This window comes from Schistocerca cancellata, chromosome 2 (assembly GCF_023864275.1).
Source record: "Schistocerca cancellata isolate TAMUIC-IGC-003103 chromosome 2, iqSchCanc2.1, whole genome shotgun sequence".
Classification (NCBI taxonomy): domain Eukaryota; kingdom Metazoa; phylum Arthropoda; class Insecta; order Orthoptera; family Acrididae; genus Schistocerca; species Schistocerca cancellata.
The window spans coordinates 228,328,340-228,335,094 of record NC_064627.1 but is presented as its reverse complement, the minus strand read 5'-3'; the positions used below and the strand labels follow the sequence as shown (position 1 = coordinate 228,335,094).

General features: G+C 46.4%; 1 pseudogene; it reads left to right on the top strand.

Annotated features, from left to right (window-relative positions):
- Positions 1 to 5,038: 5,038 nt before the first annotated feature.
- LOC126163595 (5S ribosomal RNA) lies at positions 5,039 to 5,156 on the top strand (annotated as a pseudogene).
- Positions 5,157 to 6,755: the final 1,599 nt, after the last annotated feature.

Here is a 6,755-nt window from a genome sequence, read left to right as displayed (position 1 = left end):
CAACACCTCCTCATTAGTTACATGATCTACCCAACTAATCTTCAGCATTCTTCTGTAGCACCACATTTCGAAAGCTTCTATTCTCTTCTTGTCTAAACTATTTATCGTCCATGTTTCACTTCCATACATGGCTACACCCCATACAAATACTTTCAGAAACGACTTCCTGACACTTAAATCAATACTCGATGTTAACAAATTTCTCTTCTTCAGAAACGCTTTCCTTGCCATTGCTATTCTACATATTATATCCTCTCTACTTCGACCATCATCAGTTATTTTGCTCCCGAAATAGCAAAACTCATTTACTACTTTAAGTGTCTCATTTCCTAATCTAATACCCTCAACATCACCGGACTTAGTTCGACTACATTCCATTATCCTCGTTTTGCTTTTGTTGATGTTCATCTTATATCCTCCCTTCAAGACACTATCCATTCCGTTCAACTGCTCTTCCAAGTCCTTTGCTGTCTCTGACAGAATTACAATGTCATCGGCGAACCTCAAAGTTTTTATTTCTTCTCCATGGATTTTAATACCTACTCCGAATTTTTCCTTTGTTTCCTTCACTGCTTGTGTGCATAGGATTTGCAGAGTGTCTAGCACAGATAGCCCTAATGGGAGTGAGAAGCGATAGAAGCAAGACGCGAGACGAGCTGAACTGCATGTCGTTGTTCACGTGTGTGTGGCAGGCGGCGCGCTGCCCATCGGCGCCGCTGGACGCGGTGCGCATCAACGAGGCGGCCGAGCAGGTGCAGCTGGTGGAGACGCGCAAGGGACCGCCCGCGCGCATGCGCGGACAGCCGCAGGGCACCGCCGTCGTGGCCACGCGCTGCGGCCAGTGCGACCTGCAGGTAGGCTGCTACATCTCCCCTCTGGTCGCAGTAGTGCGCTCAGATATACTGAAAATAATGAGTTAGTGGCTGGTGTTATAAAAGATCGGTGGAACGAGAACCTACAAATCGGGCCAAAAAAAGACATCTACATCTCCATCCATACTCCGCAAGCCACATGACGGTGTGTGGCGGAGGGTACCTTGAGTACCTCTATCGGTTCTCCCTTCTATTCCAGTCTCATCTTGTTCGTGGAAAGGATTGTCGGTATGCTTCTGTGTGGGCTCTAATCTCTCTGATTTTATCCTCATTGTCTCTTCGCGAGATGTACGTAGGAGGGAGCAATATACTACTTGATTCTTCGGTGAAGGTATGTTCTCGAAACTTTAACAAAAGCCCGTACCGAGCTACTGAGCGTCTCTCCTGCGGAGTCTTCCACTGGAGTTTATCTTTCGCGATTACTAAATGATACTGTAACGAAGCGCGCTGCTCTCCGTTGGATCTTCTCTATCTCTCTATCAACCCTATCTTGTACGGATCCCACACTGCTGAGCAGTATTCAAGCAGTGGGCGAACAAGCGTACTGTAACCTACTTCCTTTGTTTTCAGATTGCATTTCCTTAGGATTCTTCCAATGAATCTCAGTCTGGCATCTGCTTTACCGACGATCAACTTATATGATCATTCCATTTTAAATCACTCCTAATGCGTACTCCCAGATAATTTATGGAATTAACTGCTTCCAGTTGCTGACCTGCCATTTTGTAGCTAAATGATAAGGGATGTATCTTTCTATGTATTCGCAGCACATTACACTTGTCTACATTGAGATTCAATTGCCATTCCCTGCACCATGCGTCAATTTGCTGCAGATCCTCCTGCATTTCAGTACAATTTTCCATTGTTACAACCTCTCGATACACCACAGCCTCATCTGCAAAAAGCCTCAGTGAACTTCCGATGTCATCCACAAGGTCATTTATGTATATTTTGAATAGCAGCGGTCCTATAACATTCCCCTGCGGCACACCTGAAATCACTCTTACTTCGGAAGAATTCTCTCCATTGAGAATGACATGCTGCGTTCTGTTATCTAGGAACTCTTCAATCCAATCACAAAATTGGTCTGATAGTCCATATGCTCTTACTTTGTTCATTAAACGACTGTGGGGAACTGTATCGAACGCCTTGCGGAAGTGCCGGCCGCGGTGGCCGTGCGGTTCTGGCGCTGCAGTCCGAAACCGCGGGACTGCTACGGTCGCAGGTTCGAATCCTGCCTCGGGCATGGGTGTGTGTGATGTCCTTAGGTTAGTTAGGTTTAAGTAGTTCTAAGTTCTAGGGGACTTATGACCTAAGATGTTGAGTCCCATAGTGCTCAGAGCCATTTGAACCAACCAAAATTCTACAACTGATCGTCGTTAGAGATATAGGTCTATAGTTTTGTACATCTGTTCGACGTCCCTTCTTGAAAACGGGGTTGTTGAGAAAACACGGAACACACACACAAAAAAAGATTTTACCTTGCCTAATACGGTGTGAGAAAGGCGTTGGTATTTTGAAACAGCTTCCAGTTGTCTCGGAATGGATAAGTACAGGTTCTGTATTGTTTTCAAGGGACTTTTATATACACTGAAGCGCCAAAGAAACTGGTATAGGCCTGCGTATTCAAATACAGAGACATCTGAACAGCTAGAGCACTGCGCTGCGATCGGCAACGCCTGTATAAGACAACAGGTGTCTGCCGCAATTGTAAGATCGGTTACTGCTGCGACAATGGCGGGTTATCAAGATTTAAGTGAGTTTGAAAAATTGGGTCAAATGGCTCTAAACACTATGGGACTTAACATCTGAGGTCATCAGTCCACTAGACTTAGAACTAAGCAGACATATCCATGCCCCAGGCAGGATTCGAACCTGCGACCGTAGCAGCCGCGTGATTCCGGATTGAAGCGCCTAGAACCGCTCGGCACAGCGGCCGGCTAAGTGAGTTTGAACGTGGTGTTATAATCGGCGCACGAGCGATGGGACACAGCATCTCCGAGGTAGCGATGAAGTTGGGATTTTCCCGTACGACCATTTCACGAGTGTACAGGAATCCGGTAGAACATCAAATCACCGACATCACTGCGGCCGTAAAAAGAACCTGCAAGAGTGGAACCAACGACGACTGAAGAGAATCTTTCGACGTAACAGAAGTGCAACCCTTCCACAAATTGCTGCAGATTTCAATGCTGGGCCATCAAGAAGTGTCAGCGTGCGAACCATTCAACGAAACACCATCGACATGGGCTTTCGGAGCCGAAGACCCACTCGTGTACCCTTGATGACTACACGTCGCAAAGCTTTACGCCTCACCCGGCCCGTTAACACCGACAGTGGACTGTTGCCTGGTCGGACGAGTCTCGTTTGAAATTGTATCGAGCGAATGGACACGTGCCGGTATGGAGACAACCTCATAAATCGATGGATCCTGGAATTCAGCAGAGGGCTGCACAAGCTGGTGGAGGCTCTGCAATGGTGTGGGGCATGTGCAGATGGAGTGATATGGGACCCCTCATACGTCTAGATACAGGTGAGACGTACGTAAGCATCCTGTCACATCACGTGCATCCATTCATGTCCATTGTGCATTCCGACGGAGTTGGGCAATTCCAGCAGGACAATGCGACACCCCACACGTCCAGAATTGCTACAGAGTGGCTCCAGGAACACCCTTCTGAGTTTAAACACTTCCGCTGGCCACCCAACTCCCCAGACATGAACATTAACGAAAATATCTGCAACGTGCCGTTCAGAAGAGGTTTCCACCCCCTCGTACTCTTACGGATTTATGGACAGCCCTGCAGGGTTCATGGTGTCAGTTCCCTCCAGCACTACTTCAGACATCAGTCGACTCCATGCCACGTCGTGTTGCGGTCTTCCTGCATGCTCGCGGGGGCCCTATACGATATAAGGCAGCTGTACCACTTTCTTTGGCTCTTCAGTGTAATTCGTCCTGCAAAATAGTGACAAGTTCATGTCACGATGATGGAGATAGATAGTAGCAGACCTCAAAGGTTCAATAATATTGAGATCTGGTGACTGTGGTAGGCAGTGAAGATGCGACAATTCATCCTCTTGCTCCCAAAACCAGTCCCGGACGATGCGAACTGGGTGAGCAGGGGAACAGTCGTCTTGGAACAAATACTGTACCGTGGTATGGATCTGATCAACCAGAACAGCCACACAGTCCTTGGCAGTGATGCTGCCTTGTAGTGTGCCCATGGGGCTCACGCGATACCACGTTATGGCTGCCCAAATCACCACCGAAGCCTCGCCATGTTTGACTGTTGGGACGTTAACTCCACCTACACTTGGGAACAGTGTGACACGAGACTCATACGACGGAGTGATTTTCTTTCATTACCAAACTGTCCACATTTTATAAATTCGGCAACGCATTATCCCGTAACGGCAATTTGCGTCACTGATGAGTGGTTTTTGGAATTTCGTCTCGCCCGGCAGTTTCCTGCTTATGCAAATCCCTTCGTGCTGACAGCGTTATCGAGTGGGAAATCCTGTGCTGCAGTGACTTTTGTAGCTATTGTCCTCTTTATTTTTCGTCACAATCCTGCTCAGTGGCCGTCCGTCACGTTACCTCCAAACACACTTTCGTTCGCGTTCTGATTCAGCGAATGATGTTTCTCCGTATTCCCTGCACGCCGTATAAATCTTCTATAAGGTGCTTTTTGAAACATCAAACACTTTAGCTAATATGGTTACCGAATCGCCCATCATACGAGCGCTAACAATTTGCCCACGTCCGAATCCACTTTGATCCGAAGTAACGGACCCACAACTACACACAACACTGTTGTGATCGCGACTGATACTGGCAACATATTGAGGACATGCACAGCCGCCGTTGGTAGTCAAATACAACAGCGCAAATTTCAAGTTTAGATAGCATCTGCATTTATCTTCAAGCGAGTATTTCTCGTGGTGTTTCCGTATTTTTGTTCAGCATGTGTTTATTATACAGGGTGTTTGCGTAAGAACGTCCAAAAGATGTAACAGGACATAGAGAATGCACCACTGAACAATTTGAGGCAAGGAACCTGGGGTCGGAGAAGCCAGCTTAAAGAGATATGGAAGTGAACTCGCCCGCCGCTTCGTCTAGCATCTCCGTTTTCCAGCTTGTTTACGACAAACATGCGCACAAGTTTGCCAACGGCCTTGCCGCACTGATAACACCGTTTCCCGTCAGATCACCGAAGTTAAGCGCTGTCGGGCTGGGCTAGCACTTGGATGGGTGACCATCCGGTCTGCCGAGCGCTGTTGGCAAGCGAGGTGCACTCAGCCCTTGTGAGGCGAACTGAGGAGCTACTTGATTGAGAATTAGCGGCCCCGGTCTCGGAAACTGACATACGGCCGGGAGATCAGTGTGCTGATCACATCCCCCGCCATATCCGCATCCAGTGACGCCTGTGGTCTGAGGATGACACGGCGGCCGGTCGGTACCGTTGGGCCTTCATGGCCTGTTCGGGATGAGTTCAGTTTAGTCTATGCGTGCAAGTTTACATGTACTGTGCTGTGTATTGACATGTACTTTCTTTATTTCCTGCAAGGAAACAAGGAGGACGAGCCTGATTACTAGAAAGTCATGATGCAGGCCCAGATCACGTAAGAAACAGATTGCCCGATCGCTTGGTCTAGCAGGCAACCCTTGTCAGGGAACGGCCACCAGGTGGCAACAGCGTCACACCCTTACTTGTGGAATCAACCACTAGATGGCACTCCGTTGTGTGAAATACGTGGCAACATCGGCCGAACGCGTGCAGCTTTCCACTATTTGGCGTCTGTGAAGTACAGCTGTTTCTGACATACCGGTGGTAGTGGATCGAGTCGTCATACCGAGGACCTACGAGTATATCAACTGTGGAAGGAGTAGACGAACAAATCCTGAACTAAAAATGTTCAGATTTCCCGTCAAAGATAAAGAAAGGTTACGCGAGAGGATTTTAAATTCAGGTAAATCAATAAATTAGTTACGAGTAAGAATTAATAAAGAGCCATAAGCATTCGATCCTATTTAAATTTTGTCGATGTTATATTCGATATAACGTGGCAGCCCTTCCTGTACAAGAATCATATCATTTAATTTTTAAATGAAATCTTTGCTGCGATTTGGACTTTTTAAAACTGATTATTCACTTCACTATCATGATTTTGGGTGTAGAGGCATTTTTGTGTGCAATGTGAAAACTGAAGCCAGTATAACATATGGATAACAAAATGCAAAGCATAGTGTGGTACCATTTGGTAAACAATTTAAGAAGCATTACCTTACAAGACCTTTCCCTTTGTACTTGAAAATGGCTCTAGAGCTGAAATCGCAACAGTGAAATAAATGAATAATAGCTGTCATCTAACTGCTAAGTCATCGGTCCCTCTAAATCCTGGTATATACAAGAGCGAACGAAGTGAACGAGTGTAAAACCTCGTTTACACTACAGCAAACGAGTATTCATAGATAATTCGCCAATGTTCACTGCCATTCGTTTATTCTTGTGAACAAGCGTTTATACTGGAATGAAGGGAGGAGAATAGAAGGGAACGAGCATAACATGCAAACTATAGACGCTGCCTATTTTAATTTTTTTATCTGTGCGCTAATAATCCTCACACATCTTTCACTTGAAAACAACACTACTTATAGTAACAGGTCTGCGCGAGTGTGGATATCCACAGTAATAACTGTGTTGCAGATAAAAGCGTACGTCTGTTGCGAATATTTGCGGGTTATCTTTAAACTGTACGAAGTAAATTTTTAACATAATTATGGTTTGCCGTCTGTGGCCCTTCAAAGTTGACACCGCCAAAATATGCTCAAAAAACACGCTTACGCTTTGTATTACCGCGTTTGCAGCCCCCTTTCAACTA